Source organism: Accipiter gentilis, chromosome 4 (assembly GCF_929443795.1).
Source record: "Accipiter gentilis chromosome 4, bAccGen1.1, whole genome shotgun sequence".
Taxonomy (NCBI): domain Eukaryota; kingdom Metazoa; phylum Chordata; class Aves; order Accipitriformes; family Accipitridae; genus Astur; species Astur gentilis.
In genome coordinates this window covers 3,244,730-3,270,593 of record NC_064883.1, presented here as the reverse complement: position 1 = coordinate 3,270,593, position 25,864 = coordinate 3,244,730, and the positions used below count along the sequence as shown (strand labels likewise).

Sequence of the window (25,864 nt, the reverse complement as noted above, 5' to 3'; positions counted from 1 at the left end):
CACTGCATGTAATGGCTTTACTAACTCAGCCTGCTGCTGATGTGATACGAGTACCACCAAATCGCAGACCATACCAAATGTGGTTAGGTGCTGTCACAGAGAATTTAACCCTCATCTGTTAGGGAAGGAGTCCAGGTGAAAGGTCACTTCCAACATCAAAGTGGCCATTTAATGCTTTTATTTTCTCTAATTGGAAATGATAATCAATGAGAATCATTTATAAAACTTGTCCAGAGTAGTGATTCTCTACTTAAAATGACATCTTCTGCCTAAGGCTCTGTAATTGCAATCAGGTTTATGCCATATGATAATGGAATTCACAACTTAATGATGTATAAGGTTAACTTGTTTGCAGTACTTGGCAAATAGACCTGAGTAGGTTATTTCTCTGATAGGAACTTCATTGCGTTTGACCTTTTGTTATCCAAGGATTTGAGTAAAGTGTTACCTTCTCTGGAATTAGGTGGTTGAGTAAAACGTTTCCTGGGCCTGTTTAACAGTTCGTCTGTGCTGCAATAGCAATTAATGTCTGTGTAAGTTAACTTTCTATTTTAAAGGTCATTAATTTTCTTTACACGATGCAGCTCAGAGAGTCTGCTACTAGAATAATTGGGAGCTAGAGGTATTGATTTATGAGGGGGGATTAAGAAGACTACAAATCTAAAGATTAGCTAAGTGATGACTAGGAAAGGGTGTGATGTAAGTCTGCATCTTGGTGTTTTTGTTTGTGTTGTGTATCTGGGTGAAATTCTTTGGCTTTTGTTTCAAGAGAGTCGAACTAGATGTTCTAGTCATCCTTTTTGGTCTTAAAGCCCATATACCCTACTTACCTAATTCTTTAAAACTTGAGGAGGAACACAGTTCTTCTTTACATGGAGAAATATTTTACCCTACAGAAAAACCAATAGGGCCAGTTCTGCTGTAAGACGTGGGGGCATAAAGGATGTTTGGGTGGTGATGCAGATCCAGTAACACAGTTGTGCCACCACATTGTTGTCCTGGGTCCGGGTGGGGTCTGTGTCAGGCAGCTCTTGTTCCACACACAGGCTGCTTTGCAGTGGTGTCACACTGCCGTGTTAGGAGATTGCTTTTTGCTCTGACAGAAGACGTTCTGAGTTCTGGCTCTTCTTTACACCAGTTCTGACTCAGATTAATTTGAGTCACCTGTATGGGAGTTACTTTGGCTTTACAGCTGTGTTAGGGGCAGACTGCATTTCATTAACTTTATGAAGACTATGCTAATGTGAACAAGAGTTTGTAGGACTGAAGCGTTTCCCACTGATGAGATTGATTCAACAGTAATTCCTCTTATGCATCTGTTTTGGATTTGGCTCCTTCAGTTGGCAGCACAGTTAGTTCTGTAGCATCTGGAAAATGATTGTGCATCATACATTACCATCATAAGAATCCTTATTATAGTATATTATTTATCTGTAGCAGTGCCCACTATTTATTGGGGCTTTCCAAAACGTAAGAAGATCTTTACTCTGAAGTAATCACAAACTAAATAATCAGTAGCTTACCAAAATTTAGAAACTAACCATTGTTGCCAACTAGATCCATAGAGAATATTTGATGGCATGGCTCATAGTACATCAATTAAGAATTGCTGATGAGAATCCAACACAGTAAGTAACAAAATTAATGGAAGGGCAAGCAGTGGAGCTTCTTGCAGTATTTCAGTGTTATAAAGCTCCATTTCTAAATTAGGAGAGTGCATGTTACCAGACTTTCAACTTGTTACTGATCCAAAACTGAATGTTGCCCATTAAACACTATGGGACAGTGTCATCTTTGTGAGGAAACCACGTGATAAACTGTGCAGGAGAAAGCAACGTTTTCTTTGGCAATTAAAAAATAGGTATTTGTTTGAACCTGTGCAGAAGCTGAAGTGTGAGAAAGGCAGAGGGAAACTGGTCAAAAGTAAAGGAGAATAACCAGAGCTGAGCCTCAGTGAAAATGAGGTGGGGACTCCAACGCCTGGCTTCTATGCCTTTACTTTTGGTAGTCTTGTGGGGCTGAAGCTGCTTGTGTGTGTGTGTGCACGTGCAGATATACTTCATGCAGTGAGATTGAGATCCTGAATCTGGCACTCCCAAGCACCAACAATAGTTAATAATTTTGCACCATATTTTTCTAGAAACTGATCAGTGCTCTGAATAGTAAGAAACAAATTCACAAAGAAAACGGAGCTGCAGAATTCTATTGCTTAACCAATGTTTTGCAGTATACAGGCTTTCCTTTCACTTTTTTTTAAGCAAAGAAGAATTTAAAGCGTCATGTGAGGCACATCTTCTGTTGGATTTGTTTTAGTTTTGCATAAGATATTTCTGTGAATGAATGTGAGTTCTCTTCCCCTTAGGACTTCTGTTGACTGGCAGAAACCATCTGTTTAGATGGTTTTATGCCTGTTTAATTGATAATCAAGACTGAATCCTGTTTAGCAAATCTGACTTGCCTGTTAGTAAACTGTATTGCCACATTAAACTCTGAAGTATAGAGTACACAGAGAAACAAATTCCTGACCTGTAGTAAAACTGACAACCTGTACCTTCTGCTAGTATCTCTAAGTACAGCCTCTTTAATCATGGTCTAATTGAGGCTTTGGTATTAGAAGGGAAGAGGAGACTGTTAGAGCCTGAAGGGACAGTTTATCTTAAAATGCCAAGAAAACTTCCATGGCTCCCAAGCACACAGAGTAAAATGAGTTATGTTTACCTGTCGGGAAGGGAAATTCAGCAGTTCTGCTAGACTTCGCGGTTCAAATCATGAATCAGGATCCCAATGATGAGTATGGCTTAGGACTCATGAATGATTTATGAATGACTTCTGCTTTTTAGCTTCTGGAGGAATCTTCAAGCTTTTTCTTATGCTCTGCCCACCACCTTTCTTTAAGGGAAATTTGCAAGTGTAACAGAATACCTTGATTATTAGAACTGAAGGTTAAGGGAAAAAACCTAAATACTGTAAAAGTAGGAATTTGATCATGAGGGTTAGCAGGAATGTGCCTAAGGCTTCCCTCCCACTCCCCCCCCCCAAGTCTGCAAGTCTCTAAAGGGCGTGTATAGTGGAAAACTCTTACTGCTTTCTCACATATGCCCTCTGTTCTCATCATGTTCCCGGCCTGCTCTAACTGATGATAACTGCAGTAGTGCTTTCTACTGGAAGAAACTACCAGTCTCCAAATGTTGTTCTTACTATGTTGGGCTGTAATCAAATTCATAATCGAAAGCAGGGAAAAGATAAGTTTTCTTTCTGTTATGGACATACCCCAGGAGTTGTAGATTGTGAGGCTTCAGGAATTTGAACACACTAGTGCCTGGTCACAGCTGTCTACTGGCATTGTGCTGCTAAGCAGTAGCTTTCAATGTACTTTGCAGACTCCCAAGTTTCTCTTAATATCTTTTGCAGGTGGCCATTGCCGTCCCTCTACCACAAAAGGTAACTAAAACCATGTAAAAGGCTACAAAGTTATAAGGGAGCCTACATCTACCCTAAAAATATGTAGGAATCTGAAACAGGGGGGGGAGGAGAATGGGGGTAGGTGGCAGGGTGGTTGAATAAAGTTGACCCAGAAAATTGCCAAGTAATTAAGGTTCTATGATCTAGTCCGCGGTGAGTGCAATTGTCCTGGAAATGCATCTGTGCATAGAAATATGCACAAGGAAATCCTTGCAACTGTAAGTAAAATTCAAATGATTCCCTGCAATATTTGGTTGAGGTAAGGAGTTCCTTATAGCTGCATGCAAGCTACGTGGCAGGTTTCATTCTCCCAGACTGGGACCTGTGACAAGTAATCACACAGCTTCTTCTAGTTGTTCTGCTGAAATCACTAAGGTTTAGATTGCAGCTAAGCATTACTCTTGCAAGGCTTAATATTGAAAGACAAATGTTTCCAACAGCTACAGCCTAAGTACCAACATTACTGTTTGAAATGGATTATGTTTGTGCATGTAAGAATTTTATTTATGACTGTTGTCTGAAGTGTTGCATCTTCGTTTCTGTCTTCACAAACGTAGTGCGTGTGTTTCAGGGCTGACGTGTCTATTTGTAAGGGTGGGAATGGTTTCAGTCGCCCATGAACACAGTGCATGCGGCTTGGTTATATGGAAGGAGTTTTTGTAAAACACAACTAGGATTTGAATTTAGAGTGTAGTAGCACTGTGCCAAATGGGTGATTCTGCTCCCAGAGTGCCTCTGTAGTTCAGATTAGGTGGAAAAAGGGGCCTTAGTGCAGAGTAAGAGGGCCCAGGTGAGAGTTAATGTAGAATAGCCATAACTTGGTCCTTCCTGAAGTAGACAAACCCCAAAGAAATTTACGCTTTAGCCATCAGGCCAACAGAGACTCTCTTTCCTTGGATTCCTCCTTATATTGCAAACCTTTTGTAAATATTTCCTTTGGCTTTAAATGCAACATTTCATAGTCTTAGAATTATTTTTTTTTTCCATAATGTAAATGGACGCTTTCTTGTAGCTTAAATGGAACCAGTCATGATGCTGGCTTGTTTGCTTGCTTTGTGTAGGGAATTTGGTATGAGACCTTTTCCTCATTGTGGTACATTACTTTCCTTCTTTAGATTCAGAATTTTTTAAAATTTTATTTTAAATTCAGTGAGTACAGGGCAGAATATGTTCTCTTGAAACCCTGGTAAACTTGATGAGCAGTTTTTCTACCTAATCCTCAAAGCTCTAGTGCCACTTTTCCCCTGCCTTCATGATTTCAGTCCCAGTTTGGCCCACTGAGTAACAAAAAGAAGCTCGAAGGATGCTGTAAGTTATATTGGCACGTGTGCTCCCTTGAGAGATTATGCGCTGCTTCATCCAAGTCCCAGGGTACCCTGACACCCATCTGCCAGGGAACTCCTCTTCTGCCTAATGTGGGATTAGATGCTGTATGAAGCACTTGCTTTTTCTTCCTTTTTAATACATTTTCTGAATACTAAATATCCCTTTCTACACCCACATAGCTTACCTCTTTCATGTTGTTTTATAATAAGTATCCGTTATTAGCATAATAACTGCTCAAAGTGACATCTTACATTGTATTGTCAAAGATCCATGTATTAATATTTCCACAGTTCTGATGCTATGATACACTGTAGTGCTGTAATTTTACCAGAGATTATTATTTTTATGTCAAAGATCTGCCTATTCCATTTACATACCATACAGTGTCACCAAAGCTACTGATAGTGGGCTGTTACAAAGCTTCTGTAAAGCAACATGTCAAAAAAAGTATGTAAAAGCATACCAAACCTCAGAGTGCTTTGATTGCTTCTTGAATTGCTTGAAAAAGGAGAATGAGAAAATGCATTCATGCAACATTTCCCTGTTGCGTATGTATTTGTTTATCTTAAAGTTGTTTAGGCCTGCCTTATATCCTGTCTTCTAAGCAATGTGAGTTGGCAAAGGCCACCATGCCAGTCTTAACTCTGTTTTATTATTTATCAAAAAGCCTTTGTATAAAGATTAACTGTGTCTGCTCTCTATTTGCTATTATTTCCCCCTGCTGTTCAGTAAGTACCCCAAGCAGTTTGATAAGATGATGGAAAGGTTGTCTGGTTTCATTGTTGCTCCTCTCAGAATGTCTTGTATCCTCTGGAGAAACGTTATCTTGTACTTTGTTGCAGTAATAGTCCTCAGTGATTCAAACCAGGTATTCTTTTGTCTCCTACCCTAACAATGCATGTAGGGGAGACCATTTGTTCTCTTTCACCAGCTCGCTGCTGTTAACAAAAGCAACACTGGATCAGAAGAACGGCTGTCTTTACACCCAGTATCAATAGATCGCCCTCCTCCTCCTGCAGGATGATAAGAAGAGGGAGGGGGGGCAGTGAATGAGCAAAATCATCTTGACTCTTTCCTTGCTCTGTAGGCTACAGAATTCCTTTTCCCTCTCTGCTACAAGGCATGTTTCAGTGCGTGGTTAGAGAAGATAACAGTGGTACTCGTGCATACGCATGCGGTTGCGAGGTATCCTTCTTGAGGTGCCCCAGTTCTAAGCCAGAGCCTATAAAATCATTTAAAAAGTATTTACTTGGGGTGGTGATTTCCTTTGACAATAGCGTACTTAAAAGGTTTGTGTGGGTAGAACTGCTAAATCCATATTCTCTGTTTACACATAAAATTTTGAATCTAGGAAAATATTTCATCAAGCCACTCCATTTTTCCCATTCACTGCTTCCTGAAAATGATCTGACTGCCATCACATTTTTCAATGTATAATGAATGCTGAATCAGTGGATAAGGCTGTTTTAGCCCTCTTCACTTCTTTTGGGGTGGCACAGAGGAGGGTTTGGAAGAGGAGTTTGTTATGTTTTTTTTGTGGGAAACTTGGAAGAAAACATTCTACAGAAATCACTTGTGTGTAACAAATATACTCAGCCCTAAGGAAACCCACTTCATCTGGAGGTTTTCTAAAGAAAACCAAAGGATTGAAGTCACAGATGGGAAGGAGAGAGAAGAAGGAAAGAAATAGTGCTCATTTCACCCTACTACTGGATATCCCAGAGACCTGGTCTAGATTGTGCTTGGCCTCAGCTCAGATCTTCATTTTGTGCAAAACCATCTCATGCCCCATTTTGGGAATGCTCTCACTACAGAGCTATAGGTTCTCATGGGATGCTCTATTATCCTGAAGCTCTTCCATCATGAAAACAATAATGCTAATGGTCATAGAGCCAGAAAGAGTTAGAGTGACTTGGAAGTTTTCTGATTTTGGCTTCCATGATTGTTCTGTATAAAGTGACACAAGCTCAGGTAGAAATAGTGAAGAAAAATCAACCTTAGAATAGGTTTCAACCTAATGATTAGGTCTGTCTTCTCAGAAATGAAGGCCATGGGTTAATGTTCCTTCCTTACCTAAAAGCAGCAACTTAAAATGAGGACTCTGTCTCTCTGTCATAAGTACTAGCACCCCATAAACATGTGGTTGTCACTGTAGAAATCATAGCTTATAAAGACTATATTCCATGGCCTTTCAATTTTTGAGGGGTTTGGGTTTTTTTACTGAGCCATAGTTATTTGCCAAATACTACCTGAATTTCTCATAAGCAATATTAAGATCACAGTGAATCTAAAAGGCATGAAGTCCTCAACCCATAAGCGGATTTTGACCCAGCCCTGATTGCAGTCTCTGCTAAGAGAGAAAAAAAATCAAAAGGGTATTTTGGTGCACTGCAGCACCTACACAGTGGAGTTTGCCTTTCCATCCTGTGATCTAGTCAGGTATGGCAGGTTCTTACTTCAAGGACTACGGAAATGAAACCCTTAATAAGAGAGAGGAGAATCTGTACATTCTGTAGTTATTGTTATGTACTTATTTGAACTTGTTTAGTTAAATTGTTTATGGCTTTAAATATTTTGGTATGATTTCCATCTGTATGGTGTTAATCTTTTCAAAGAGTTAATGAAAGCTACAATATTTTCTGTACTTACTTCCATTCTGACTAATGAGACTTCTTCTGGTATTTAAATATGCAACAACATACTGCAGTATAGGAAGAGACTGTGTTCATGAAGATCTGGAGGGACCTCCCAGACAGGCAGTTTCTCTAATATGTCTGTTGGTTCTCTGGTTTCTCTGATGAGATTTTTGTTGTAATGTGCATTTATGATGAAGATTATAACTTCTGTATGTCTGCAGTAACTCTAGCAAACTGCCCTGTTGAGAGTGGCTTATTCCACAGAATTAAAATGTAAATGAGCTCATTTATTTCTAATAGAATAGGTGTTGTACTCCATAATTCTCACAGTACCTGGCTGAACTCTTTTGTACACAGACACAACTCTTACTGATTTCTGCAGAAAGTTTGCTGGAACATCATGGACTAGGACCATGCATAGAAGTGTTCTTGTACTGACTTACCTGCTGGTGAATACGGACTTACCAATTAACACCAAAGACAAACAAACACCTTCACATTTTGTTTCTCTGCTCAATAATAAATTCAAAGTGGTAGGCTGGACCAGTGGTAGGTAGGATAAGACTGTGATACTGATGCTGGTTGTATTTATTAAGACTATGTTACAGTGTAACACGGTCAATTTATGTTTTGCCTTTAACAATTCTACAGTGGTTGGAAACAGTAGGTTACTGTGTTCTGTTGATGTAAATCTGAGTGGCTTCAGGGAAAACTGCTTCCCTCTCTCTCATCTGTGTAGGAAACCAATATATTTGTTTGCGATTCTGGACTTGGAATTGATTTTGTTTATGTGCTTTAAGCTCCTGTGAAACAGTGACAAACATGCTGATGTCTCAGTAACTCTGCAGATCTGATTATCTGAAGTCATTGCATTATGTGACCTCTCACTTGCCAGATCTTGAATATTGTATCTGTTCTAAGAAGGTCTCTGAGAGCAGCTCCAAAACAAAGCTGAATTTCCCCCAAAGTGAAGTTTTGTAAGAATGTGGGAAAGGGGGAAAATATTAGTTCACTTTTTCCCTAAATGTTTGTATCTCCATCTTCATTATACTAGGAAAATGAGAAGGTAAAAAAGGCTCTGCATGCTCTTTCCAACCAGCTTTGGGAAACACTGTATTTGATGTGCTGCCTAAGACTGTAACAGAATGAGCTAAAAAGCTGTGGTGATCAGCTTGTCTCAGGTTTACTGAAAAATACAGTTTAATGAGAATTTTTGCTGTAGTAATAAATAAGGCTCTTCTCCTTGAGTCACAGACTAATCAAGTGGCATTTCCAATAGTACTGCTCCATTGGGTTTCTGATTAGTAGGAGCCTCAGTTAATGTGAAAGGATACACTGCATCTTCAGATGCTTGACTGCTGTGAAGTACAGAAGTAGTATGTCTGTTTTCAGGCAGTGTTAATCACCTATGCTTTAAGGCCATTTGTGCATGGATTAATGCAGCAAGAGCCAGGGTGGAATTGGATCATGAAAATATTCAGACCTAGTTATCTATTTATTAGTTCATGCCTTTATTGACTATCAGGGGACTTGATTACACATACGGGCAGCTAGAATCAGGACCTAAATGTGCTGGGGGACTGTATTTGGGGGTAGAGGGGAGAAACCCTACATGGAGCAGTAAAGGGAAATGGACCTAAGTTTTATTCTTGAGATTGTTACTTAGAAAAAGTGAGTAAAGTTGAAAGCTACCCCAAGTGGGTTACTGCTGTCTGCCCCCCTCCCGCTTCCTTTGGAAGCATCAGAATTGTCACAGCCAGCTCCCAGCTGGCCCTGAGGTGTGTCTCTGGAAAGACACTGTTATAGAGCTTTTTGCAAATGTTTAACACATTGTTTTTTCAATAGCTTATAATATTTAATATTTTATTAAAGCAAATTTTATTTTAAGAAAAAATAATACAGAAGAGAGGCTGTAAAACCAGATCTTTTCAGCTGTTCTTCCAGAATTTTCCCTATCTTATTAGCTCCTTAAGATAGCTCCTTATGATTCTTATGCAAAATTTTAGGGGAAAAAAACCCCAACTCATTAAGTTAGCTCACTGCCTCCCCCTGTGTAGTTTAGATAAATCTTTTTTTCTTCTTCATCTTCTTCTTCTTCTTCTTTTTTCTTTTCTCTTTTTCAGTATTTTATTCACAATCTGCTCAGAGTGATCTTGTCTCTGCCCTACTTTGATTTGGGCTAAAGGAAGCCTGAGGACGACTATCAACACATTCACAAATGCTTGCTCACACCTGAACAAGCTCTTTGCTGGGAAGTGTAGGTTGAAAACTGGGAAGGACTGAAATGAAATGGAAAAGCACCGGTCTCTCTCTAGTAAGTTCCTGTGCCCTTCTCTGCGAAGCCATGAGGACGAAGCTCAGCCCCGTCTAATGCTCTTTGCTTTGGAATGTGGCTGTAGCAGGTTTCACAGTCTCAGATGCTGGCTCATGGCAGTAGACAGCTCTTTATTCCAGCCATAATCCAAGCCCCTTTTTCTTTCTGTCTATTCCTTAATAGTCAGCACATCTTCCATATGTGCCCCACCTTGCAGGTGTTTTCAGTTTTGCACAATCCTTTTACTTGACCTGCTCTATAGTCTGAACCTTTTTCCCCCTCTGGTAAGTGTTTTTTATATTGAATTTGGAGCAAACTTGTCATCGCAACGCTGTCTGCATCTCAGGCTGAAATCCCGAGCTTGCTGCTTTTAAAATGGAGCCTCTAAAATGGCCATCTTAATGGTGTGAAGATGGTTTTCTGGTTTAGGGGTTGAAGGGTTTTTCCTTTTTTTTTTTTCTTTTTTCCTAGCTTCCTTGAGGTGTTGTTGGTGATCTTGAGTAACTTGTAGCTGCATAAAACTGTCTTTACAACATGGATAATATGCTGCAATAACCTCAGCCGCTGGCTAATAGATGTGAAAGGGGTGCTTTTTAAACCCAGTGGAAATCTTTGGAGTGGTTGTGGCAGCCAGCAGACACAACCCAAACACAAATTCCTGTAATCTCAACAGACAGCAACACTGAATCACTACCAGCAGCCTCTTGCCAGCGTAGCACTGTGTGTTTCAGAGGCAGGGGTATCTGCAACCCCACAAATTGTCATGGCACTGGGCACTGCTGAGTAGCCTGGCATCATGTAAGCAGGGCCCCCAGCTCCTCAGCCCTGAGGGAGCCAGAAGAAGGTGGTGAATCTCAGCTGCTGCCGTCCAGTGCATCCTTAGCAGAACGGGAAGGGAAACAGAGAGGCCTGAGACTGAGAGAAGTAATCCTGGCATCAGGGTCACCACTCACAGTTTAGACAAGGAGCCTGATCTTTGTTGACCTGGACTTTTGTAATGATCCATGAGAGCAGAGTGAGCCGATTTCATGCCCGTGCTGCTGTAAAATAGCACAGGATAAAAGGCACCGACCAGAAAGTCTCTGTGTCTTTCCACTGGCAGTGTTTTTCTGTCCATTTTACAGAGGTGTACGTGACTGCAAAGCAATGGAAAAAATTGACTTTACTACACATCATTGTAAATGTCTCCTGTCTCTGCCCAGGTCATAGAAGGGAGGAGAAGGAGAGGATATTAAATTTGGAATTTTTTTTTTTTTCCAGAGACCCTAAAAGATCAATGTTTTGTACTGTTTATATTTAGCCTGAGAAAACTTCTCACACTCGTGTTAGTTATTTTAAAAACCTTTCTGATTTTGAGTACCAATCAGTAGAGAACTTGCAGCTACTTTTAATAGTTGCTTTATTGTAGTTTGTCCCTGTTTGGAAACTGAAAGCCATATGTTTCAAGGTGATTTCTGTATGAACTTCTGGCTAGCATAAACACAGGTTCAGTCATTAAACTAGTGTTCAGTATATTAAAGAATTCAGTCTGTACCACTTTGCATATCTCTTAATTAATAGGTACCCAACATTTTCATATTCTGTTATGTGTTATATGGAGATGTCAGGCAGTGAGTTTCAAGACAGCCAGACAATAATAGCTGGATTCATGTGTTTTAAGACCCAGTGGGGTGGAAGTCTTGGTGGTTTCTGCATAGTGCTTTGGTAGTACTGAATATAATAGTAGAGAGATTTTCTTTTTGCTAGTTCTGAACTTCCATTTCAAAGGTGGGAATCAGCAAGTAATATCTTCTAGTCCCGTCCTCAGTGGCCTTCTGCATGCTGAAGGTACACCCTTAGATGCTGCTGGTGTTGAGCTGGGGTTGCTGGGCACTTCTGAAAAGTAGGCTACTTCTCCTTCCTTATTTAAAAAAAAAAGGTAGAAGAAAAATTTGTGTATAATGGTGATTTCAGGAAAAAAATATGTAATATTTCAAATAACCTCACTGCTATTCATATTACTCAGACCTTAGGAGACAATTAGTGGTAGGAGGCAGGCACTCCTTGGCTCTAATTCTGCAGAGGGTCAGGTGCTGACTGGCTGAACCCCTCTGCCCTGGCTTTCCAGTAATGCTCCCGGGCATCAGTTTCATGCTCCATGTGCATCAGTACCAATCCAAGGAAAACAGTTTGTCCTTGTGGCAGAAAGCATTCTCAAGAGGCTCTCCACCGCATAGGTCTTCATGCTTTTGTTTTGACAGTATCTCTTCTCACACTGTCATGTTCTCAAGTCCTTCTCGGCTTCCAAGACTCTTATGTAAGAAGTGTGGCACTGAAATAAATGTGGAGGGCCAAACCAGTCCCGACTTGATCAGTCACAGAAACACATTCTGCTTTTGCAAGGAAGGCTTGTCTGAGAATGGCCTTTTTTGCTTCCCTGGGTAAATAAATGATGCATCTTTCTCCAACAGGGATACAAGGTTGAGTATGTCCACACCCCCTTTTGTAAACATACTGTCTGGCATTGCTGGCTGGGAGCAAGAAAAGGCCCCTGGCATATCATCTCCTGCAGTGAAGTGTTATGGGTACAGAGAAGCAGGGAGAGGGATTATTTTACAAAGGTACAAGCTTATCTGACCCTCTTGGGGCTGGGTGACTTCCCACTGCACTTTCCTTGGGGCTGTGTTGAAATGCCATAGTCTAGCCCACATGCTTTTGCTTGGAAATCTGAACCTCCAGGCATGAATAACTTACTGGAATTAATCTTCAACTGTTGTCATCCAGTATTCAAATATTAATGTGGATGATCAGAGTGAGGCAGTGCAACCATGGTGGTCTTGCAAAATAGAGCATCACACAAGTGACATTTCCTAACACGAGTCAATGTTTGTTCTTCTGTAAAAGGCATTCTAACATTTTTTCTTCAAACTGCCAGGCTAAATGGCTTGTGCTGGCCCAACTCCTGTGCAACAAACAGTGCATCTGTGCTGAATGGCAAACATCAAGAAGCAGCATCTGAAGGGGGAAGGAGTAGTAATGGAAAAGCAAGAAGATCCCCTGGAGGTGATCAAGCTTCTGAGATACTACAGGTTCAGCAAGAACAGTCTTCCCCTTTGTCAGCCATGCAACCAGTGTAGCACTGGGAATGAAGTGGCACTGGGGTCTGAATGAAGCGATCCTTGCAGGAAAGAAATGACCTAATAGTTCTCAAAGTGGCTGGTGAGGCAGGGTCATGTTTCCAGATATGCCAGATTTACTTTGTGCTTTGAACTGGAAAGTTTTGTGCAAGTTCATGAACTATGACAGTGATCAAGATTTTTTTTCAACCCTTTTATTGAAGGGCACGTGTCACCATGAATTAAATAATCTTGGATCTGGGGTTTTTGTTCCCATACAGGTGGCTTGTGCTGAAGGAGGTTATGTCTTCTCTTCCAGCTCCCCTCCTGGGTTGCATGGGGACCTGGGGCAAATACTCTTCTCTCTTGGGGCTCTGTTATTCTCATCTGTAATGATGCTTACAGATTTTATTTAGCAAAGTTTTTTTTAAGTAACTGACGGAAGGTGCCATGTAAAACTTGAAATCACTATGTTTTAAATAACTTCATGAACAAATCCCAGAACAATACCATCTGTGCTTGTTCATGAGAAGGAATGTTGTCCTAAGTCAATGAGGCTGCTCAGATCAGCTTTTACCTTAGTGCACGAGTGATCATCTTGTATGATATTAGGATTAAAAATATCTTTGAGGGAAAGGAGGCTGTACTGTTAAATATGGCCATAACTATTTCTCAAGCATGTAAAATATCCCTTTTCTCATCTCCTCCACAGTGCAAGGACTTTATGCAAGGACAATGTGCACATTTCCCAGCAAGAGAAAGACAACAGAATTTCCTAACTCTCTTTGAGCTTCAGGTGAAGGTAGATGAGTACAGAGTGAGGCACCATAGAGATGGGTCCCGCTGTAGGTAACCGAATCTAATCTTTTAAAGCAAACCTACAGGAACAGAGCAGATGATGTGAGAGGCACAGGGGAAGAAGTTGCTCCCTGCCAAATCACTTTTTACAAAAAAACAAATTAATGATATGGTGTGAAATGTGCACCTCTAAGTTGTTGGACAGACTACAGCTCTTGACAGACACAGCTCTTCCTGTCCACCAGACCAAGCAGGGTCACTTGGGCTAGTGGAGTAACTGGTGGCCAACAAGAATCTTCCCCACAGGCTGGCATGAAGGAGTATCAATCTGCTTTATGATTCACCTCAACAGAAATTTGACAGAAATCTCAATTCTTGGCTCAGCCACACAAAGTCCCCTGATCATGGATTTTCTTCTGATCTGTCTCTGCTTGGACTTTGGTATTTTCTGCCATGTTGGTTTGTTCCCATTGCACCTGAGGCCTGAGCTCCTTTCCAAAGATACCTCAGCCAATTGGTACCCCCTGGACATAGTCTCAGCATTTCTTCTGCATCCAAGATCATCAGAGCTGTGACTCTTGCTCACTTTTCTACACCATATTGACTCCTTGCCATGGTTTTCTTTGCCAAATTTCAGTGCCAGACTTGTGAGTGATCTCAGTCTCCCTGACTGTCAGATCCCATCTCTCATCCATTCCTACTTCAGCCTCTCCAGGCCAGTGATTAGGAGCTTAGGCAGACATTTCCCCACCTACATACTTTGTCCCTTTCCCTTTCTCCCTGAACTTTGCAGCCTGATGCTTTTGTCCCTACTATGTTTGGTTCTGAAAACTTTCTCTTCCATGTTCCCTGGACCACACAGGGGATGTTGGCTGGGAAAACACTCATGTGGGAAGAGGGTATCCATGCTTTTGTTTTAGAGGTCTGGATCTGGCAGCATTTAGCACACTGGAATTGCAGTTCCAAGGAAAAGTCCCAGTCAGCCCCAGGGTGGAGCAAACCTGAAGGGCTGCGAGCCTTGAGGGAATGGCTGAAATTGCCTAAGCAGCTTATCGGCTAAAACAGCTAAAAATTGAATACATTTTTATTGACAGTTTTTGAACTGGAGTTTTTCTTTTCTGTTCTGTTTGAGGACTTACAACTTGACCAAATTCAGGTCAGTTTTTGTTTAGACACATTCCTGACACAAAGGGCAAATTTTGTTGTGTCATTTATTGTCAGACCCAAAGCTGGGAGGTAGTGGGGAGCCTTTCTTGGAAAAGACCTTTTCCCCTCCACACCTTTCCCTGTAACCTCTTTCTCAAAACTGCCTGCAATATTATGTCTAGAAACCTTTTCTTCCACCCCAAATCAGGCACATATTCAATGCATTTCCACCCTAGATTCCCACTCAAGAGGGTCAAAGTTTTGCAGTTATTGGCAACTGAAAATGAAATTTTACATCAGGAAGTATCAAGTAACCTTGGTAACAAGCAGAGCTGTGCCCCATGGTAGTCTGAGCTGACACCCCCAACCTCCCCGCCTGTGCCTTTTCTTGCTGCTTTATTTAGCTCAAGGTTTCTTATGACAGAGCCAGTTCCTGTTCCCAGCTGAAGTCTGTGACAAACTTCTTGCTGGCTTTGGGGACAGAGAGTTCATTGCTTGATAACATGGGAGCACACTCAAGGGATCACTCAGAGGGTCACAGAGCCCAGCTGGCTGAGGCCACCGCAGGATGTTGTGCTGCTGAAAAATACAGAACAGAGTGGGGTGTGCTGTTCTGTTTTGTTTTAACTTCATAAATATCAGTCCGTTTTAAATAGTCTGCCTTTTTTTTTTTTCCCCTTTGAAAAGAAAACTACTGCTGGAGGTGGTCTAAGCAGGAAGAAGATAAGTTGTTTGATGCCACACATGGCACAAAGCTTGGGGTAATGAAGGAATGGGTATGTTTCGGGTCAGTGTAAGTTCAGGCAGTGAGGTCTAAATAGCTGCTGGAATGGCACAATTTGTCATTGTGTGAGAGAGAAGGTTTTGGTTGCTAGACCAGTTTGTCTATGATCTATGTACCTTTTGAAATCACAGTGCTTTATTTACCTTAGCAGAATAGAGGTTTAGATACAAACTCAAATATGTTTTTTAGCACACTAGGAGTTTGGGAGTGCCTAGATATTATGATAATATTATCTTAAAGTGTGAAGATGAGGAAACACTGTAAAACAAGGTAAAATATCTGAGACTAATGTAATACCTTTGTGTAATTCTTACCTGTCACTGACTATTTGCTTGTGGTGTTGGAGTGGGATATAACTGTACGGCATTTGTTCCTTGAGGCAAGACTTTTTTTTTAAGCTAATGTGAATTATCCTGCATTTGTCATAGGCCAAAAAAATTTACATGTGGCCAGTTGATGTGAATCAACAGATGTTCAGCAACTGATTTTTAAGCCTAAGCCCTTACTACAGTCATATGTTGTCATATCACTGGATACTGGCAATGGGCTAATATGTAGGTTTTGGATTAAAACAGTTAAAGACTATAATTCATTGAACGTACAAAAATATTGTGAGTTGGTATACTTCAGGATACAGACTAGGTGAACTTTTTGACAACTTTAACTATCTATGTAACTCTACATCTGCAAAAAAAGGGGGGAAGTATAGATACTGACATTACACTCTAGGCTTCTTTTTGATAATGGCTTGTGCCATGTGAAGTCATCACAAGGTAAAATTGAAGCACTTATCACATTTAATAGCAGAGAAATTAAAAACAGAGGCAGGGGAAAGGGAGTGATTAACAGCAGAATAAAGGAGGATTTAAACATATAGAATAATTAACAGAAGAGAATATACTTCTATGAAGAGTGGTGAAAGAGGACTGGTGCAGGGTAGAAGGTAGGAATTAAGAGTCGCATGGCTGCAGAGACAGCTGATCGTGAAGAAAAGCTAGAAAAGAATGCCATTGGTAGCGGTTCTGGGGTTTGGTCTTGTTTTTAAAATGCGCTTTCAAAACAAGTTTTTGGCGTTGTCACAGGATTATCTTATTGCTGTCATTTGTATCTACTATTCAGCTGCAGCTTTCTGTATGTCATGGAACAGTGTGAGCTGGGACTGGGGATGGCACACAGGAGATTCCTGCAGCATTCAAGAGGAGAGGAGACTAGAGGCTTGAATGACTGCTATGGCTGAGAAGAAGGAAAATGTATCAGCACGTTTAGGAAGTATTCCAGACGGGGGGTAAAACTCTTTCCTCTGTGTCAGTATCTGTCTGATATCAAAACACATCTGACTCAAAGGCTTAAGGCTGGAAGAGGGGAAGGGATATGCTGCAGGTGCTTCTCTGAGAAATTTCTGGAAAGCTTAGGGGGTACGCCAGGTTTATTTAGTAAAAAAGACATGAGTAAGGAGGGAGGAGCCCTGCAACACAGCAAATTTTTCAAAAAGTCCATAATTTTGATTACTGAATGCCTGCTCTGAAATCCTATCCAGAGCAATATTTTGTATTGGATAATGAAGTGTGTCAAAGTTTTTAGGGGAGAAAAGATATTCTTACATTACTGTAAAAGGTAAATCAGTAAAACTACACTATATAGCAGAATTTCTAAGTTAAATCAATAACCCTACACACTAAAGTAGTGCTTTGTAAGCTAAAACTGCTCTACACATCATACTAATCCTTTGAGAGTGTAGAGAGTTTAGGAGATTGGTTATACCATCTGCAATATCAGTAAAATACAGTATTAGGTTACATATGCCTACTAAGGCAGGCGTCAGTAAGTAAGTATGTGATATTAAAAATTTGACACTTCTAAGTCGTTCTTTGATAGTGGAATGTGCGTATTGGTATGTTGCATTTACCTTTCTGTGTATGTGATCTGAGTGAAAATCAGTCCTTTGGTAGAGCTAACAGGCTGCTTTAAGCATTTACCGGTGCGTGGATGAACCTCAAAGATTAACGCTGTAATAGGAACAGGAGTTGGAGGGCTGACATTAGTTTACAGAGGTCTCTGGGGTGACTTATCTGCAGCTAGAGAGGCTGCATTTGCCATTAATTTTTAAACGGTGAATGAGCTGGGCTGAATCCACTCCTGGCTCCCTGCTGCACTATGTCCTAGGGAAGCAATGTGTGCTGCAGGAGATGCAGTCCTGTCTGGGCTGGCAGGGGGTTGACTGCTCTCTTCCCACAGTGTTTATGCCCTTGAAAAGGGAAGATTGGGGTTTCCACTGGGTGCCCTGGAAAAATCGAGAGGGTGTGTGTAATGAATAAGTGCCTCCTTTAACTCTGGTGTTGACCAGTCACTGGAATAGTCTCCCAGGAAGAGAAAGGACCAGCTACTTCAGTACTATAAGGTTGCAACGGGCAGAGCTCTGGTGGAGAAGGCAGAATCAGAATCTTACCAATATCTATTTTCTTCAAGTTTTACTTTTTTTGACTCTTTATTGCTTAGGAGTAATTATTTACTGCTTCCGGTACAGTAGCCTGGTAAGGGGCCATGCAGGGCCTGAGCAGACACCTTTCCATCCACTGCACCTCACTGCACTGCACTGCAATGACCATCCAGCCATGTCAGGGCTGGTGTGTGCCGTGGGACCGTACTTAATGTGGCAGAGGTCCTGTTCCTAAAGAAGCTCCATGTTGTAGCACAGCCATTGCCACATGTGTTGTCCTAGTGATCCTGGAGTTGTGCTTTGCTGAGGTTGGCTTGCTGCCTGAAACTTGTAGTTCTTTTGTTTTTGTACTTTGCCGCACCTGTGCATTTTGTTTGCTGATTAAGGGTAGCCAGGTTTATTCAAATAATTTGAATTAAATTTCTCATATTGGGTTTCTCTAGTTAAAGTGCATGCATGCAATAAGAATTGCCTCCTTTATTATTCTCAAAGGTACTCACCAGCTCTAGTCCCCTGAAGGGTTATTGGCATTACATTTGAGCCGATTATTTTTATTTAGAAGGTTATACTTATTCATCTACTGTAATATTACGTTAACGAGGGTTGATGTATTTCTCTTCCTCTAGCCTACATTTGCTAAGCTAGATCTAGGAACATATGCATCACATTCCTTTTTATTTGGTGGGCCTCAGAGTCTAAATTGGGACTTTTGAGCTACTCTTGAACACTGGGAAACCATATGTGGTGTTGCGTTGTTTGAATGACATTCAAAACCAGAAGGTTTGTGTAAACATGTCATTGAAAATATAGCTCAGTCAATGAAAGAACATGCACCATTGTTTAACCTATGCATGTGTACAAGAGGCCTGAGAATGGGAGAGAAGAGCTGCAGCTTTATTAAAATAAGAAAGAACAGGAAAAAGTCTTTCCAGATGGACGCTACAGAAAAGATCTGCAGAGCTGGTGTCTCCTGCTACATACCTTGGCTTAACCATCCTGGAAGGAATGAGGCATTTGCGGCACATAACTGCTAGTAATCCTAAGGGACTGGAATGGGCCCTCCTGTTTAGCAGTTCACTGTGATTAAAGAAAACATGGTGAGAAAAGCCCTCTTCAAAGGCGAGGGACACATTCCCCACAGGGGGCGAGTAGCTTCTGTGGCTGGGGAGAAGTTGTTCAAGGGTATACGTACATGTGCTGTCATTTTAAGAAGAAGATAAAAGCTTGGTATATGAAGGATGAGAGTTGCTTTAAAGAAGGGTTGGACAGTGGCAGAGATTTCTGAGCTTCAGAATGTTTGTGCTCGTGTTATAGTCAAATAAACAAATTTTCTAAGGTGTTTTTTTTATGTATACCTCTTAAAATTTTTTTTATGAAATCAAGCTGCCATGCGATAAGAAGCAAGGTCCTTACTTGCATTAAGCACCATTTCAGTTTAGGAAATAAAGGTTAGGGAAAAAGTGGCCAGCTTTTAAAAAAGGAGTGGAGTGACCAGTGAAGTCTCCCTATTGAGTCTGGTGCTGTTCAGCATAGTCCTGAAAGAGATGAAGAATGAGATAAAGCAGCCTCATGATACAGAGTGACTGAAGGGTGATCTGGCAGTTGAAATTCAATGTTGATGAATGTAGAATAGTGCAGAGGAGGAGAAACAATCCTAAACTGAAATACACAACGATTGAATCTAAACTACCCCTTGGGAGGAAACCTTGGGTTATAATAATTGTGTAAAAATGTCTGCTGAATGTGCAGTAGGAATAAGAAGAGGAAAAAAAAAAAAAAAGAACTGAATTCTAGGAATTATTGGTAAAGGAGTCTAGAACAAAACGGAAGATCTTTATGCTACAGTATAAATGCATGGCACACTTGAATATTGCATCCTTGCTCCCTCATTTTGGAAAGGATGTAGGAGAGGGGGAGAGGATACAGGAAATGTTGGCAAAAGATGTGGAGTGTCTCCCATATGGAAAACAACACTTGGGGATTTTCAACCTCCTATCTGAGCAGGAAGAAAACAAAGGTTTATCAACTCTAAAGTGGCATGGAGAAAGCAAATAGAAAAATGACTGTTCACTCTCCCATACCATGGGAGCCAAGCAGCTTCAAGTGAATGGTTGGGTGACAATTCTAAAACTAGCAAAAAGGACTTCCTATAGCTGTGAAATTGCCCTGGGATATTGTAGATGCCAAAAGTTCTCATGCTGACAGTGGTATTTAGACATACCCCTTAAAGAACATTCTCCTGGGGGATATTGTACGCAAAAATGCAGTTCTGGTTCAGGGAATCACTGCGCCAGAGATTGCTGGGAGGAGGGGAGGCCCAGAGGTTGGGAAGCTGCAGGGGTGGGGGAGCACGGTCCTGCGGCTGTTTGCACTCGCCAGAGGAGGAAAAAGTGTAAGTTGTGAGCGTGATAGGATTCTTGACTTCCTCAGTCTCTGAGCCAATCGTGTCTGGCTGTTCCTGTGTAATTAGACTCACCTTGTGCCAGGGTATTGTTTAAACATATGACAAAAGAAGCTCCTGCCCTTAAAAATCAATTTGAGCTTTTGTGGAAGGATTTCAGTGAGTGTCCTTGTAGAAGAGAGAGGCAGAAGAATTTTAAAAAAGAAAAGGCTGAGATGAACAGAAATGTCTACCGGGTAAAGTCCTAATTTGCAAAGATATTTTAATACTTTTGGAGGGTCTTTTTGTCTTAATAGCTATACATAGCACATTAGTATGTCACCCACCTGTGAATAACAGTGATGTTGATGTCTGGTGATAATCTACAAATTGTGAACATCTTTGTATCCAGGCACTTGCTGTAGCTTTTCAGAGACTGAAATGCAGCTGACCTGAATAAAACCTGCGTATTGAAACCTGATTTTCTTTTCTTTGAGGGTATTGTAATGTGTGCAGTGTACGTGCTAAATACGTTGCTTTCTAGTTGGCTCTCCACGTAATGTTGGATTGCAACAGACTGCTCTCTGTCACACCTGATGACTAAACCTGTCTCACCCACGCCATGGGAAAGTACTGGTGCATTGAGCCTTCTTAGAATCAAGCTTTAGGTTGTCCTCAGATTTCAAATCTCCTGTGCATTTTTTTAATATGGCCTCTAACTCAAGAGATACAAGCACAAATGGATTCCAGGCAACAATTAATCAGATAAGTATTTATTTATTTAACTCAACCTATAGAATTATGCTGGCAATAGTTTTTTCAGAGTTAGACTTTCATTGAGCAAAAGACTGTCTTTTAAAGACTCTTTTCTCTTTTCCAGGCATCTGCACTGAAACATTCTGGATTTCATTGGGCATGGTAAGACATTCTCTCTTAATTACAGAAAAAGGGTCAGTTAAGAGCTGGCTGCTTTGTTTACCTCCTGATATGTTCAAAGTGGAAGTACAGCTGTGGAAACTAGGTGCATTTGATTTTTGCTGTGCATTTTAAAACAGGAGGGAAAGACATAACTAAAGCAAACCTACATTGCAACCATGTGGGACGGTGTTTACTACTGCAGTACCAAGAACTGGGTTAGAGTTGGCTGTAGGCTGGGGTTGAGGGCCCATCAGAAATTGTGGAATGTCTGTCTGCATGATGGAGAGAAATTTTTTTTTGAAGCTATATATAATAAACACCTTTTAAGTGGTCTTAGTGAGCATACAGTTGCATACTTGAACTGTAAAGGTTGCTTAGCAGACTCACGGTTACCAGAGTATGGGCAGGAAGCAAGACAAAGCCAGGCAATTGGGAAGGATGCACTGTGCTGTGAGGGCAAAAGTTTGTAATATAAATGTTGTTGAAATATGAAGTAGTCCAGTCTCATTGAGATGAAGGCTTTAGTCTTGCTGGCACAGCTGTCAGGAAGGGATTTATTATATTTTTGCCATCATTGCTATGCTAGCAAAAGCCCTAGTATATACATGAAGTTACACCAGGGGAAGAAAAAGAATTTTTTTTTTCTTGGACAACTTAATTTGCTCATGGAAATGTTGTAAAACTGTACCAGCAAAAGGATTTTTTGCTAGTGTAAATTGTCTATGCTTGTATAACTATACCAGTAAACCATTACAAGAGTCTACAAGGACTTGCTGAAAAGAAATAATCTATCTGAAGCTAAAGACAACAAATAATCCTCAGTATAAATTAGCTAATTCATACAACTGGACATGGTATGTAAAAAGTAAATAACGAATCCAGGGTTGCCACAAGTTTTTTGTGGGTTTGTTTTTGGTTGCTTTTGTTGTTTTTGGTTTTTTTTAACTGTCCCTCTCAACGTGCAGTCACTTTTGTCACTTTGCCTAAAGTTCAAGCTGAGAAAATTAAAGGCAGCATCATGCAGATGTTTTTTTTTTTCTCCTTGGGCATTTATTGTCTCTGAGGGACTAGGTACTACTGGTAGTGCTTGAGATGGTAAGTCCCAGAAAGCCTTGCTTCCGGACCGTGAGAATTACCACTTTCTTGGGCAGCGCTGAGGGAGTCTCTCTTTGAAGGCTCCCTCCCACATCTGTATACTGGGCTTGAAGCCAAGCCTCTCTTCTGTAAAGAAACCTTGCTAAAATTTCTCATTTCATGCCCCTTTATGGAGAGAGAGAGAGAGTGCGAGGGAGACAGAGAAGGAGGTACGTGCCAAGCTTATAGAGAGGGCAGAGCAGAGCAGGCTCTTGATTTTGCGTGTTTGAGGACAAGGGGGTAGCATGGAAGGAGAAAGCTTTATATTAATTAGTACCATATTTGCCATGCCTTCCTCCCACCTCAGAAGTGATAAATTCTCCTCCTTCTTTCCAAAACACATCTATATTTTTTTTAGACAACTGTTTATGTTTGAGTCCTTTGAACTAGCAGAGGCACTTGAAATAAATGCACTTATAAATGTGCCTCCTGCCAGCCTCTGTCTAGTCTGCATATGGACACTTAAAAGAGTTGAAGAATATGTCTTACATATCTCAGAAATATGCTAAGTTCACAGTGGTGGCAACTGAAATAGCTTTATTCTTCCCTCCCCCTTAGAGTACAGTGGAATTACTAGAGTATTATTTGATAAACAATCACCAATTAGTCGTTCAATCCTTGCTAATTCAGCAACTGCTCTCCAGGGCCTCCAGGCAGCTTGTATGCCAGTTCATGTGCTCGCCCCAGGTAGCTCTGAACTGAAGGAGTTTCCTTAATTGTTTTTGCTGTTTTGTCTGTTTAAAAGGTTTTACTGCTCCTTTTGGCGAGCTAGGTGGTGTATTACAAATGCACGCTCGCTGTCTTACCTTTCCCCAGCGTGCCATTAACAACATGAGTAACATAATCCCAAAACGTAATGCTACGTCCTTTCAGTACATCTGCACAGATGGGTAGAAACACCCACTTTCCACACCAAATGGAGGGTAGCCTTGCTGAATGTGAGTGATGAGTGTGATGCTGCTTCACTTCCTCAATCTTTTATAGGTTTGGGTACTGATGGGTGTCTTCATGGATAGCCCCGCTGCTCCTGCGGAACACCTAGATCACAGATAAATCAGATCTCCTTCATCTGCTGATCATAGAGCAGTGCAGGACAGGAAGATGAATTAGTCATCCTTGATAAATGTTAAAGATTCTTGCAAATTCTGTTGAGCAGCAAGCTGTGGATGGGAGAAGTGTCTCTCTGCTAACACTTGTTCTGTATTCTTTTGTCTTACAGATGCTTGTCAATGACTATGAAATCTGCTGCTGAAGCAAATTCTAGAGGAGGTGGCAGACCTATGGTTGTGGATCCTTTGCACATATAAATGTTATTGTGTCTGTCTGTTTGACCATGGTAGGGTATTTAATGTATCATAAAAAAAAATTCTGTACCTCCAGACTCAGTGTCACTCTCACCATAGATCCTTCCTTCCAAGCATATTTTCCCTCATTTGAGCCTTGGGAAAAAAAAAAAAAACCCACCTTGAAAAAATATAACTTTCTATGAAAAATATACCCTTTTGTCATCTTCTGGGGAAAAAGGGAACTCTACTGTATCCACTGTTGTTGTAAGTGAAATATGGTGTACAGCATGCTAAGTAACTGCTCAGTCAAATGTCAGTGTGAACCCAGAAATCCACAGTAGGGGAAAAAAATAAATATTTTTATTTTCTCTAAAAGCTTCCCTGTAAAATTCTTCTAAAGATTTTCTTCATGAGACAACACAAAACAAGCAGATGGGTGCCTCTTCACTTCTTAGCCTGGTGGCAGGGTTGTTTGGACTTTTGGCCAAGTGCTCTGAAAATATTCTAAGTCTCCACAAAGATGAAGCCCACATTGTTAACCATCGATACACCTCATCTGTGGTGAGCAGGAGATTTGAGTATTTGATGTTTCTACTTTAAGTCACACTGTTACCCCTTTATCAGTACCTCCAAAGAAACTGCAAAGACAACTGATGTGAACCTTCTCTGCTCACAAGGTCTGGGCAGAAAGTTGGACAAAGCTGTTCAGCTACAGTAATTACTTTTTTTCCTTCCTTTCATGTGAAGTCACATCCTGCCTTTTGAAGTATATGTCATTTTTTTCACATTACACAGTCTATGCTTCAGCATTTTCATTCTGATTTGTATGATTTTTTTTATAACACTCTTAATTTTCAAACATATTTGCTTTCTTTCAATCTTTCAAATGGGTTGTTTGGCCTCCACATACATAATCTTCTAGACTTGTATTGAAGATTGTAGAGAAAAGCTGATACCACAGCATAGTATTTGCAGTACGGTGCGTCATCTTGTAACCAGTCTAAATAGCAAGGCATTATTCACAAGGAGGTGAGGTTATCTTTGCTGCTAAGTTCTTAGCTGTTCAGTTTTAACACTGGATGCCTGCGTTTCTTTTTATGTAGTGCCTGTTTACTCTTGTATATTTTTATAGAGTAAAAGGGTGGTGGGGAGAATGAGGGTGTTTTGTGCAGTAATGTTATAAATAACATTGGCTCTCGGGTTATTTGCATTATATCCACTTGCCTGAATGTGTAAAGGTAAACAAAAAAGTCTTAAAAAAAAAAAAAAAAAGGCAGAACAATGGCATGGATAAGAGGTCTAAAGGAAATGCAACAGAATATATTTATTGGGGAGTATTCCCTACCTAGCTAATAAGCCAGACAGAAAATTGCTTACTCCTCCCACAGCCTCAAACAGATCAAACAGAATATTAAAGCCTTAAAGATGCTGGTGTAAGGAAGAAGGAGGGTTACTTAGCACCCCTCACGCTGAACTGACAGGCAAATGGGGAGCATCCTGGGAGCAGAGTTACATTCCCAACCCAGAGACAGTGACCATAGGGTGGATGACATGATGAAATGCAGCTGTGAGGGGGAATCACACACATAGGGTTTGTCGTAGTTCTTGTCCTTTTGCTCTGTATGCTGTATACTTTGGGTTAAATAAACAAGAAATCCTTACTTTTGAGCTGCATTTCAATCAGTGTGGTGGTATTTGGTTCAATAATGAGACATTCAATAACGTTGTGAACTTCTGAACAAACAAGGTGCAGAACAGGGATCCAGGGGAAAGCAGCTGCAGTTCCTCCCGCTGACTGTATATGAACATGGGACAAAGATGCCAAGGTCCTAGTCCTGCGGCTGCTGAAACTGGAAAGGAGGCAGACTCTGATTTCAGGCAAGGAAGGACTGAGCCCCGAGGACAGCTGTTATTGTGAGAGCTGTCTGATAGATTTCAGAGTATGTCTTTGCCTGTGATTTTTTCAGTGCTGGAATTTAATTTCTAAAGTGTAATAACACCAGTGCTTCCTTGTAATTGTATTGCATTTTTTATTATGGCTATCATTTACAATAACCCTGCTGTCATATTGGCCTCTGGTATGGTTTCAGTATTCTCTGACTCTCCCTCCAAGATGATGGAAGTGAAGTTGTACCCTTTCATACATTT

General features: G+C 40.8%; 1 protein-coding gene and 1 long non-coding RNA gene across 7 annotated transcripts in view; one reads left to right on the top strand and one right to left on the bottom strand.

Annotated features, from left to right (window-relative positions):
* LOC126038096 (uncharacterized) overlaps window positions 1-24,015 on the top strand; it is a 44,334-nt gene extending 20,319 nt beyond the window's left edge. The window contains exons 2-3 of the long non-coding RNA XR_007505903.1: window positions 21,259-21,296; window positions 23,650-24,015. This is a non-coding gene — a long non-coding RNA (uncharacterized LOC126038096). The remainder of the gene's footprint in view (window positions 1-21,258; window positions 21,297-23,649) is intronic.
* AZI2 (5-azacytidine induced 2) overlaps window positions 1-25,864 on the bottom strand; it is a 1,028,525-nt gene that overhangs the window by 125,070 nt on the left and 877,591 nt on the right. The window contains exon 1 of one of the 6 annotated variants that reach the window (XM_049799293.1): window positions 13,143-13,146. The exons of the other annotated variants lie outside the window; for them this stretch is intronic. The gene's annotated coding sequence lies outside the window, so the exon portion shown is untranslated. Of the gene's footprint in view, window positions 1-13,142; window positions 13,147-25,864 lie in introns of those variants that run through there. 6 annotated transcript variants of the gene reach the window in all.